This window comes from Pungitius pungitius, chromosome 19 (assembly GCF_949316345.1).
Source record: "Pungitius pungitius chromosome 19, fPunPun2.1, whole genome shotgun sequence".
Classification (NCBI taxonomy): domain Eukaryota; kingdom Metazoa; phylum Chordata; class Actinopteri; order Perciformes; family Gasterosteidae; genus Pungitius; species Pungitius pungitius.
The window spans coordinates 14,529,230-14,542,563 of NC_084918.1; the positions used below are offsets into that span (position 1 = coordinate 14,529,230).

The 13,334-nt window shown below is 42.7% G+C and overlaps 1 protein-coding gene across 1 annotated transcript in view; it reads right to left on the bottom strand.

Annotated features, from left to right (window-relative positions):
* Positions 1 to 13,334, bottom strand: part of kcnh2b (potassium voltage-gated channel, subfamily H (eag-related), member 2b) — an 86,644-nt gene that overhangs the window by 11,817 nt on the left and 61,493 nt on the right. The window lies entirely within an intron of this gene.

Sequence of the window (13,334 nt, forward strand, 5' to 3'; positions counted from 1 at the left end):
ATTTTCCTGGCAGTAGGAGACGGCAGAGGGCGAGGTTGGTGCTGAACGAGACACACCTGGTTCCCATCCCACTCAATCACTTGTGCCATAAAGACAGGCTCTGCTCGTCACTCCAGTGCCAGAGTATCCCCGCTCGTACCCACTGTAACTCGTGGCTCCCGAGTCTTTTCTCCCGTGCTCGACTCCAGCCCAGCCAGCTCAACCTCCGTCGTCTCCTCCGTTTCCAGCGCCTTGTGTTTTTTGTGTATCCTGCTGTGAGGATTAAACCTTTTGAAGACCATCTCGTCTCCTGTCTCTGCATTTTGGGGTCCACCGAGAACCGCACCGTGACAAACATAACATTATCTCCTTAAAAAAAGAAACAACACCGTTCAGTGTCAACAAGGAAATCATATCAAAAGGGCTAATGTGAGTGGATACTCATTACCATTTAACCAGTAGGAAAACATGCACATATTTTTTAACAAAGGGCAGTTAATTGAAACAGAGAAACGAGTTTAGCAATATCAGGGCAGACATTATGGAAACAGTTAACTGTTAATAACTGCTGCCATTACACAGAAGACACCCATGTATAGTGAAAGATCCTTTAGATTTGTGATGGTGGATTTTCTCTTTAATTGCTTCAAACAAGTAAAAGAAATAATCTTGCATAATGTGGATCCACGGGCTTGTGTGATATTTTTGGGTTAGCCAAACTCTTGCATAACTTTTAACACTGGCAGCAGGTACATTTAAAACTGCTGGTGCTTTCAGGTGTCAAAAGGCCCTGTCTGAAAGCTGTGTAGGAGGAAGAGAGAATGAGAGACAAAGAGAGAGTTAAAGAGTTCAGAATGAGCCAAAATTGGATATCCAACTGCCATTCCAAATCACGACTACATACTCCGTGTAGTTGAAAATGTGCCCAGATTGACCACTCTGGATTGTGCTTTTTGATATACCGAACTACAGGAATCTAGCTAAATCTGACAAAAAAATTGGGAAAGTTTCACGTTGCGTGCACAGCAACCCAACAAGTGAAGCCACCTTAACTCTAAAGAACGATTGGATTTTTGTTAATGCAATACAGATTGATTCAAATGTCAGGCATATACATTGGATTGATGTTATTATCTCAAATGTACTTTGTTTTATCTGGGACAAAAGCATCAGAGCTGGGCTCGGTGTTGGCGGATACGTAATATGAAAGGACACGAAACAGATATATGCTAAAAAACAACTTTATCTTCTCTGTATAGACAAAGTGAGAGACATTTTTGTTGTTTTACCTTCATATGGGTAACTCTGAAGGAGAAACTAGAATCAAACTGTGCCTATTACTAAGAAAAAGTAAAACAAGTTTTGATGTTCTTTTAACTTTTGCCAAAACCCGAATCTTCATAAAACCTGAAAATGTGGCACAAATGGATGGAATCCATGGATGTAGTGGGGGTTTAAAGCTGACTGACTGCTTTATTCAAGTAATGAGCAGGCTGTGAGCAAGGGCAGTATATAGTATTCTGCTCAAAACATACCGGGGGCATTTGTACTCACGCAAAAAATGTACATTGCTGTTTTGACTTTAGCTGCTCCATGATAAAAAAGTGATGGTCCATTCAATGCACGTTGAAATGCTCACAATGTGCGGTATAGTGGGCGAAGAAAGGCGCCGATTACCCGATGAGCTGCAGGTTTTGAAAATGCAACGTAAACTGAAGTATTACAGCATGCGTGTGTTGGCGGTGGTGCTTAAACGCTATGTTTGCAAATTTATGTACATGAGGGCCTGAGTCTCCTTTTTATCATACATATTACATGCAGAATGCTGGCTGCACTTTTATTTGTCCATTGTTGTCCTACTGGTTAAGCTGACATGATATGGAGTGACTCCTTTTAGCCCCCAGATGCTGCAGGCCAAAAAAACAAATCTAGAAGCCGAAATCAAGACTCAAGCCAAAGAGAATCCAGCAGACTAATCTTTGTGTTACACCACTGCATTTTGTCAAGGAATATTCTAACGAGCTGCCCTGATGAAAGAATCACTGGTTTATAGATCCAAAAGGCTGTCTCTGCTCTATATCCAGGAGCTTTTATCTATTAAAACCACTGTGGGGAATGAAGTGTTAAATGTAATAAAGTCATAGCAACAGAATCAGAATCTTCTATCTACTACTAGATAGATCTACTACTACTAAATTGGCGCCCCCCCCCCTATTGATTTCAAGCCACGTGGGACTGAACTCCACTGAAAACAATCTTGTCTTTGTAGTAACCTCCAGCTTGGTCTTTCTAACAAACTTTCCCACCTACAAAGACCTGTGCCCAGTCACTTCAATTGTCCCTCTGTCTCACCTCTCCCTCCTTGGCGGGCAGGCCTGGTTCTTTCGCCTCCCACCCGCAGTTGCAAGGGAGCAGCAGGCCAGGCGGGCACGGCATCAGAGCGGCCATGCAGCAACGGCAGTAATCGGCAGCTTTCGCGAAAGTCGAGTGGTTCAGAAACACGTTGAGGAGCTTAAGCAGTGACGGCAGGACCATGGTCCTCAGTGGCAGCTTACTGAGGCGGGGTCAAGGTAGTGGGCCCCTACCTGGGTGTCCGTGTCCTCCCGATGAGTCAAATCTTACACAAAGTGGTGTCCTCGCGGGAGGACGAGGGTTAGGTCCCCCAAGCTTACGAAAGGAGGCAGTCGCCGTGGTTCAGCAGCCCGCTCAACTTCGAACCACCAACAGCCTCCACTCTGATGCAAATGGAACTCAGCCTTCTCGTTTTCTCTAGTTCTCCCTTCCTCACGCGGGGATCTGGCGGCCTGCTGCCGGTGCATTTGTTCCACGTCTCAATGACTTTCTTCAACAGCGAGCCCAATGTGATCTGTGCTGACGAATGGCCGGCTGAATCATCGAAGGATCAACGTGCATCGAAAGAGGCGAGGAGGAAGAAAAAGAAACCCAAGGCTGCAGCAGGAGAGTTGGTTGACGATCAGCTGTGGCTGGCATTACTACTACTACTACTATTACGAGAGAGACAAAGAGGACGCGAGGGAGAGAGAAACGGAGAGGGTTGTAGGAGGTTCACTCAGAGAGAAAAAAAATCTGCACAAAAAAAGATGAGATGCTGCGTTGAGGATAGTCAGAAAAATAGAGATCCCTACATTGAAGGGCTAGAGTAAAAAAAAAATGGGCACACCTTATCGTAATATGCAATCTACAAAGCTACAGACTGCTGGATCGAACATGCGAGTAGAAGAAGTGAAGAAAGGTTCAAGCATACAAGCTGCGTCTCAAAGTCGCAAGGCTGCATCCTCCTAGCCCTTAGCCTTCAACAGCCTTTGTGGTAGACCTGGGTCCTCCAACAACCACATAGGCTGAACCGAACAGTCTCTGAAATGGGACGGTCTGGCCTACGGGGGGGGACTTCCTGCTTGCGTCATCAGCATTACCCCCGCTGCTCCCGTTGCCTAGCACTCTGCTGAGCATAACAATGAAAACCTTTTAAAATACAGATAAAGAAGATAAACTTCTACTCTACTATTCATTTAATTAAGGAATATACGCTTCTTATCCAGAGCATGATATATTTCAGGCCGAGATTTCCGGTTAATATTAATTCAGATGAATTTATAATACTTAGCCGGCTGAAAGTAGGGCGAAACCCTATTGTGTTTCAAAGAATTCTTCTTATTTCACCACTTGAATCGCACTTTTGGGGCCCTTATCAAATTCAAAAATCTCTGCTTAGAAGGTCTTATTCAATCAAAGTATTCCCATGCAGTATTTAAAAAAAGATATAGCGCCACCTATTGGCAAAGACAATTGCTATTCTGATCTGATTGGTAATCTATGGAAAATAAGACTTTGATGATAGATCACGGTGAATATTGGGAGTTCTTGAAAAACATTTTTGCCGTGATGACGGGGTCTTCGCATAAACGTTGGAGCACATCTTTTGGTGCCTTGGCAAACTCAAAGGCTCTGTAAGTATGATGACCTTTACAGACCTGATGTGGAGTTTTGGTTCAAAAAGTGGTAAATTGGTGGTAAAATGCCTCCATATCACCCCCTGGAAGTTTTCAACAAAGCAGGTGCTGTCACGTGGGGATGCAGGTTGAAGGATGGCAGGACTCAGATGCAGGATCTTCAAAAGGTGCTCTTTATTCACCAACAAATCAGAAGGACGTGCACCAGCGACGGCTTGACATAGACAATGACGCGACAAGGGACAACAGGCTCACAGGGCTTAAATACACTAGGGAGGTGCAGGTGATTGGACACAGGTGGGAACAATCAGGCAATCACAGGACAAGGCAGGAAGTGAAGTTACCCAGGGACACAAGAGACATGAAAACTACAAAATAAAACAGGAAGGAGAACCAAACTGTGACAGGTGCGGCACATTGTTTGACCTACAAGTATGGTGATTTTTGAACACACATATATATATATATACATATATATATGTATATATATATATATATATATACATATATATATATATATATATATATACATATATATATATATGTAATACAAAGGCCTTTATCTTATTCAAAAACACTTGAATTTTGGCATGCCCATCAGAAGTGCTAAAAATCTCGATATTCTAGATTATATTTTCAAATCCTCTAAAAACCTCTTCAACTTTCAACTTTTTCAGCTTTTTCAATCTTTCAGCTAGAGACACCATTCAAACTTTAAAATGTTGCCACAATTCTTAACAATTTCATGAACAAACAGCTTGTTGATAGCTATTATACTTTTTTCATTATCACTAATTATGTTTCATTAGTTTTTGGGTCCCTTTCGAAGCTAGAGTGTGAACAAAGTCAGAAAACAACAGAAGCTACATGCTTTGTAAAATGCTATATGAGCAGTTTTAAAACACATGGAGACATGAAAGCTACACTCATTCGTTCGGTAGAGTCTTGGGTCTCTCAAAATCCCATTATTTTTTGGCTACCCCAAATAGTTTTGCTCCAGAAAGCATTTGTTCGAGGTGTGGATTCTCAGTAACTCATTGTCTGTCTGCCCCTGTGAGCTCGTTAGTGGCCGCACCTTGCTTTGTTTTCACAGCAACGAGCTGGGGCTCATTATGTAACTCACAGCTGACCCATATTAGCATATTAGCTAATTAGTGCAGCCTGACATGACCTCCTTCTCTCCACCTTCTCTCATCATTTCAAAACAACCCCCCATGGAGGGAATTCTTACTGTAATGTTTGATGAGGCCTATCAATTAATAGCTTCTAAGTTTGAATAACAAATATTCTGTCTCTCAACCCCCCCACCCACTCACCCAATACCATCATTTCAAAATAAAAGCTACAATGATTGACTGTAATTTAACCCTGAAGCTTAGGATAAAGCAGTTTCGTTGAATACTTATTGCTCTTTCAAATAGTACTACAACCACTACTAATATTCCTAGTACTTCTAGTATTTCAACTGGTATTATTACTAAAATGACTTTTACTACTACTAATATTACTAGTACTACTAGTATTTCAACCCCCATGGAGGGAATTCTTACTGTAATGTTTGATGAGGTCCATCAATTAATAATTTCTTAGTTTTCTTAGCTTAGGGCGACAGTGGGTGGGGAGCGCGTCCGTCCTCCAATCAGAGGGAAGTGTCTTGCTGAGGTACACATTGACATGGACATGTAGCGGCCTGGTTTCGAACCAACAACCCCATAGTTCCCAGTGCGCTCTCTCTACTCCATGAACCACAGTCAAAGGTAGAATCCAAATTTCGTGTGTCCGTGAGTGTGAGAGCAAGCACTGTACCGGGTTGTTTGTATCGATGAACTGCAGCTCGCCAGTGTCCTGCTTACCACAATCTGCTCCAGCATGCGCATGTGAGCCCAATCTCTTCTTTATGAAGCCACTTTGATCAGCTTTCATGTAATAAACACAAGCGGTCAGACGCCAGAGGATCCGCCAATATTCTACATGAAGAGAAATATTGAAGCACCATTTATATACTGTTACTTCTTCTCTTTTTCCCACCCTTCCTTCGCCTTGTCTCTCTTTCTCTCTGTCTCTCAACGGCAGCAAATCTTCGCTGTCTGATTGGGATCTTAAATGGCAAGATTTGAAGAATGTCAATAGAAGCCAAACACTGACCTCAATTACTTCTGCTCTTTCTCACACACCCAAATATATAGCGGGAGAGAAGGCATGTGGAGATGTGAGTCACTGTGTTTACCTGATTGCAGACCCTTACTAAAATTGGAGCGTCCAGTCCCACTTTGCAATGTTGTATTAGTCAAACCCTAGACTGGGCCTACATCAGCTGCTGGAGTGATGGAGAGGGGAAAAGACAAGGGGCAAGAAAAGAAAAGGAAGGAGCAGAGGAGAGAAAACAAGAGAGTCAAGAAATGAAAGGATAGAAAAAAGGGGGAGGATAATAAAGGAGTGGAAAAGGAAGACCAAAGAAAACAAGATGAGGTTAAAGAAAAGAAAAAGGGAAAGAGAAGAGATAAGAGGGGAAGGATGAGGTAATAAAACAAGAGGAAAGAATCATTGGCTTGTGGGTCTGAGTGTGATTCATGAATGCTGTTCAACAGCACATTTCATCTGTCAATGCTACTTAAAAAGAAGACAAGACATTGTATGATGTCTCACTCAAATAAATCCGCCTTGGTTTCCAGGTGTCTTCGTAACATGCAAACAGCACTGAACCAGCAAGGGTCACATGTACCTCACCTAAGGCCAATAATAAAAGAAAATACATAGACACGGTCTGAAATAAACAGCACATGCATTCTGCTGATTGATTACCTAGTTCCCTGCACCTAGAAACACACACACACACACACACACACAAACAAACTTTCACGGGCCGGCTCCACCCACCTCTTGAGCAACAATGGAGGAGATGCGGACAGCCCTTCGGACCCTTCCGTTCCTACCCCCCTCCTGGGGGAGGCTGTTTCGCTCGCTCAGGGACATCTCGCTCATCTGGCCGACCCAGGAGCGCCGGCTCGTGGGCAGGGCCACGTCCCACCGGGTCCCCCCTGTCCCTCCCCAGCTGGCCCCCCGTGCCCGTCTGCCATCCGTGCCACCCCCGCATGCCACTTTTTCTGCCGCCCTCCCCCCTCTGCTCTCCCCGAGAGACAGAAAGGGAGACGGCGGCGGCACCGTTGGCACAGTCGTCACCGTGGCCTCAGATTCTCTGGTTCATCCTCTACCTCCTCCCTTGCTCCCCCCCTACCACGTTACCGGTTGGCCCCCAACGCTCCTTGGGTTCGTTGCTTGGCCTCCCTTACTCTCTGATGACTCTTCCCATGTGTTCCTCGCCCCTTCCGTTTGTCTGTCTGTCCTTTTTTCCGTCTCTCTGCCCGCGTCTCAGTCAGTTTCTTGAGGGGGGGGGGGGGGAAGGGAAACATCAGCTAGTATCAGATCCACAGCTGTAGACGGACTGAGAGCTCAGCCAAACTGCTGCTGCTGCTGTTGAGACTTCCCTCTGCTTAAGCGCACGCGCTCTCGCTCTCTTTCTGTTGCTCCTCACTGAAGCTGTTCTCTTTTTTCTAATGACCTATCTCTGGTTCATCTCTCTAAACTGAACATCCCATTCTGTTGCCCCCTCTCTGTAACTCTCCATCTCTCTCCCTGTCAAATTATAAAGGTACATGGGCGAGTTTTCTCTCTATGCCTCGCTATCCTTCCCTAAATCAATAATTACAAAAAGGTATCGATGTTTTTGTCAATTTATCTTTCTCCAGATCATCACAAAAACCAGCTGAGTAAATACACTTAGAGCAGATCTCCTCCGTGATAAGTTCTCCAACAGTCTTCCCTGATTGTCTTGATACCACAGTATGAACATCCCGTTTAGATTTTGGCTGAAGATTTCTTTTTCCTTAAACCTCACAGTATGGATGGTATATGTTTACACTTCTCATCCAACCACAATGAAATTCACTCAATCGACGACACGATTTAATCGGATCGTTTTGTGTGATTTTGAAACCGAAAAACAAGCCAAAATTAAATAGGAGTAACGAGGCGGTTTTTAAAATGTAAGAAGTAGGAAGTACAGATATTTGCGTGAAAATGTAAGGAGTAGAAGTAAAAAGTCATCTGAAATACTCCAGTAAAGTATAGATATCCAACATTTCTACTTAAGTACAGTAACAAAGTATTTGTACTTCGTTACTTGACACCTCTGCTCCACAGTGATGGATAGAATTAGAAAATCAGAACAAAAGTCAGGTATATTCTTGTGCTTTGCATAGATGCCAGTAGGGCTGGCACAATATCGTGAGTCTCATGATATTGTGATACGAGACTAAATATCCTGTCAAATTTTGGGAACTGTAACACGGCCTCAGTGTTTTCATCTGGATTACATTGTCGGCATTACAGTGAAGTGCTCTATTCTTTGCCTTTACCCACCTCATAATTAATGCTGATTATTTTCTCGCCAGTCAACCCTACAATATCGTTTGGATATCCCAGTATCTGGTCAGAAAAGTTATGCAGTTTGATTTTCTAACTATTGCTCCAGCCCTAAATGCCAGCATGTAGAAAATATTTAGTATTCAATATACTTAAACTTAAAATAAATCTGAATAGGTTACTTAAAAGTGATTACTCAGTCAAGGTAGCTTCTAAAAATTCAGCTTCCCCAACACGATGCTCCTGATCTGCAGAATTGCATGTCGACATGCATACATAAAGGTCTTGTGAGAATTAATTAAACTGACATAGGCACCAACACTCCATTAAAAATCAATTCCAGAATTGACTTAACAGGTTAAAAAGAACCTGGTGGGACGGATAGGTAGATAGAAAAGGACCAGGGCTCCTCATTAATGCACACTTTAGCTAGTGTTATGTCACAGAGTCTAAGGCCAGGTAATGGTGTGGACATACAAAAAGAACTGGACACATTGTTCGTTCCCGTGGAAGTTGTTTAGTGGCGCATGAAGCCAAAGAAATCAGAGCATAAAATTACTCAGAGCTTCCACATCAGTGGGCACAGAGAGACGCTGCCGTCTGGACGAGAACCTGATTATCCTGAATAATATTACTGTCTGGGATTTAATCACTGTTCATGACTCCATGCTATAAATTAGGTCTTTTTCAATATTAATTGATTAATTCATAAATAAAAAAGAGAAAATGCTGAGTTACACATGTCTCTTTCCAATGTCTATGGGGAAAGGTCTTGACCAATGGCATGGTGTCGTGATAATACTCTCCCTACGGACAGTGAAACAAGATGTTCTTTAAGGACTATGGGTACCTGTCCGTGGGCCACTTGGTACCAAGCCACAGAGGAAAAAAACTATATATATTTGACTTTTTTCAGAAAAATATTCTATTTTGAAAAATGACCAGATACTTGCTAATTACATGCGCTTGTCCCACTTGACGCATTCCCCAACAGCTGCCACCCCCTTCACCCGTTGACTACTAACAAAATCCAAAAGCGCAGATCAGCAAATCATTGACCGTAGGGGGGGTGGACCCAGTCACCATGATATCTCTACATCTAATTGGTTACAAACCTCATCTTTAGATTGGATGGATTGAATATCTTGAGAGTTATGCATTCCCAGAACTGTTAAAGCCGATTTCCGCACAAAAAAATGAAGGGATAGAAAATATGACATAAAATGTTGTTAAAACACAAACAACACCTCTCTGTAACCGTAGTGAACCATAGCTAATAACCAGCTACAACCCTAATTTACCATAATTTTACCAATATGGAGTCTCACTTTGGCCGCACATAAAGACTAAATTGTTCAGCTCACAGACCAATCTAAGTGAGTGATATAAAATGTACAATATATATATATATATATATATATATATATATAAACTAGTTAAATATGTTTTATTCATTTATCACCTTTAGCACCTCTTAAGTGCCCTAAATGGCATTTCTAAACCCTCACACACACACAGACAATGACAGATAGGGTATGACAGTTCACTTTGTGTGCCACGCCACGTGTGGATGACCTTTACAGACAACTGGCAAACAGGGGAAGCTAGCAGTAGAATGAGAGAAATAGATAGACGAGAGAGATGGGAAAGAGACAGACTCCTGCAGAACCACTGAAGCTACGTGGCCATATGTTCCCTTTAAACTTGAATTTGTGGTATTTTACAATTATCACAGTAAGTGTGGACCAAAGTAGTGGGTCCCGGAGCCGGACCAGTTGAGAACAACTGTTTTAAACCACTCCCGTACATCATTACGAATGTCTTAATTTTTCATTGTTCAGACGTTTCCCCAACAAAAAAAATGCCAACTCACACTAAATACCGCAGAGTGTACTTGTGGGAGTCATATTTGACGTTCTTCGTGATGAATGCATTTTAGGCCAGCACAAAGTGCTGATGGTAAGGACATGGCTCGTCACGCTGTCTGTCCTTTCCTTGGAACGTCAGAGTCCACAAGTGGCTTTGTAAGCAAGCTTTTGAGACACTATTATACAATACCTATATACTAGGTCACTAACTGGCGGGCCGCAGTCAAAATCCGGACCCAGAAGCCGTCCCATCCGGACCCGGACCAAAAGCTAAAAAAAACGGCGTAGCTTTGGTCGTCTTTACGGTAGTGGCTTAAAGCAGAGACCAAGTGCATTCGAGTTAAACCATCCCACATGATACTACTTGACTAACCAAGTCATAGCGCTTGACACGAAAAAGGAAAGGAGCGAAGTGAAAAAAATTGCCCTGCTTGCCATCACCGCCGTCCTGCTGCCCCAGCGTGAATGCACTTTATGAAACAGCCGCTCACCGGAGACACACAGGCATCTGATACTGAACGTCTGTAAGTTAGATTGTGTCTATCCAAGAGATGCTGGCACCGAGCCGACACAACAGGTCATCAAACCGGCAGTCATCCAGACACACTCCCTGGTGGAGTCGGTGTAAACCAAGCTGTGTGCGGCAACGGTTGATGAACCCAAACACAACACCGTTTGCGGTCCAGACATTTGTGTAATTGTAATTGTGTAAAACGACAAATAACGAGCAGAAAATTGTTATTTATTCCCATGCTGGATAGAGACGATAACTGTCTTGCTGGTGTGAACGAATTTACTTTCTACATGAAACTTGCTTGTTCTGTTACCAAAAAGCCAAAGCAAATTCATTGCATGTGGAAACTATTTCTGATTGTTACTGTGGAGATAAAAATAGAAATAGATGGAGAGTGCTGAGTGAGCATTTTATCTAATGAATTGAATTCAAGACATAAGCACACAAAGAGAAAAACTGAAGGACAGACCAGAAGACGATGAAAAAGAAAGATAAAAAAAGGATAATAAGAGAGACGTCTCAAGGGAGAGCAAGGCAAAGAGAAAGGGGGTAAACGAGAGTGTGAAACAGAGGAGAGCTTCCTGTTGCGTTTGGAAATTTAGTCAGTCTCTGCGGGGGAGCTCAAACGACAATATCTAGACAGTTTCAGCTCCATGATGCTCTGCAGCAGCTCATGACATGAGAGACATGACACGCTGCTACGACACTGACATGCCACGTCAAGGTTCCGAACAACCTCCAGCTCCCATGGAGCACGCGGATGTGGTCTCGCTAATTTGCACAGCTTACCATCTCTCTCTCACGCACACAATGCGGAAACAATCAATACTTTCATGACCATTCCGCTTCAGGTTGATGTACACCGATGTACACAGGTTGTACACACCCCCACGGTGTCACTTAGGAATAACCAGGACAATCTGCGGTACCATCCCAAAATAAAAGCCTCTCAAAATACCACATATGAGCCAATATCCTTCAAAATCTGTCACCAGAATACATTTGGTCATTTTCATATTACATTACATGTTACATTACATGTCATTTAGCTGACGCTGTTATCCAAAGCGACTTTCAATAAGTGCATTTCCACCATAGATATACAAACTCAGAAGAACAAGTAACAAGAAAGTACAATTTGATCAATGACCATTCCACTTCAATAATTGTCACGAACCAACGCTCCTCTTCCCCAGAATATTGAGGCCTGAAGACCGGGATCCCAAATCCCCCTCTGTTTACAGGTGCGTTGGTTTGTGCCATTCGGGATCAACTCGTTGAGTGGGCACGGCCCCTCCTCCCGACATACCTGTGTCTCGTCACCCATCAAGAGGGCCTATATATAGGCCCCTGACTCCTCAGAGCTCTAGCGAAGTCTTGTGCATGTTATCATAACATTTTGAACGTTATTATTTGGGGCCGTTCAAGACATTATTCATTCTGGTACTCTCACATACCTATATTCTCACTCTTATATACATATATTCTCCTTTTACATACATATATTCTCACTCTTATATACATATATTCTCCTTTTACATAAATATATTCTCACTCTTATATACATACATTCTCCTTTTACATACATATATTCTCACTCTTATATACATACATTCTCCGTTCACATACATATATTCTCAGGGATAAGGATGTATGTGTGTATAAGGAGAATGTATGTGTGTATGAGGAGAATGTATGTGTGTATGAGCGAAAGTGTATGAGCGAAAGTATAGTGGAAACGGAAGGCGTAAAGTGGAAACGGAAGGCAGAACATTTCTCGCGCTGTGATTGGCTGTCAACCTACCTTTGCACATTGTCAGTGGCAAGAAAATCTTTTGGTTCAGGGTGAACCAAGACAACTGGTTTTTGGTGGCGTAGCGTGAAATACATAGTTCTGTCAGGTTTTCTAGCACATTTCCCAAGTAGGATTACTCTCTTAATAACATCTAAATGTATACAACAACAAAAATTGTGCACTTTACGAGGGTTCATCCGTGCTCTTTTTTTCTAAAGCTTGATTTAATATATTTCTACTGAGCAGAGGTAAAAACTTTGCATAAACTATGCAATTCTCCCTTCATACTGATGTTGCTAATTACGTGATTGCTTAATCCCCGGTGTATTCTAGGATTCCACGTCTGTAAAGCACTTTTTTAACCATGTGGATGTAATGTGTAAATAACTAACAAGCATCGCGAAAAAGCACCGATAAATATGTATGAAGTGTTTCACGCTACGCCACCAAAAACCAGTTGTCTTGGCTCACCCTGAACCAAAAGATTTTCTTGCCACTGACGATGTGCAATTTCATGACCAGTAGTAAAATCAGCAGCAGTACTTGACAGCTTGGTTGGCTGACGGCGTAGTGCCGCCATCATATAAGGTGTTGCTATTTTGCTCGACTGCATGGGTTCGAATCCAGGTTGCGGCGATCTTTTAATAAACGTATGTTCTTTTATTTATTTCTTTATACGTGCCAGTGATGTAGTGCTCACTTATGCAATCATAATCGCTGCATTGGATATGGGATGCATTTTGAACATTTTCAGCAATGTGTTTGCGAATGTGTGACGAATCAGA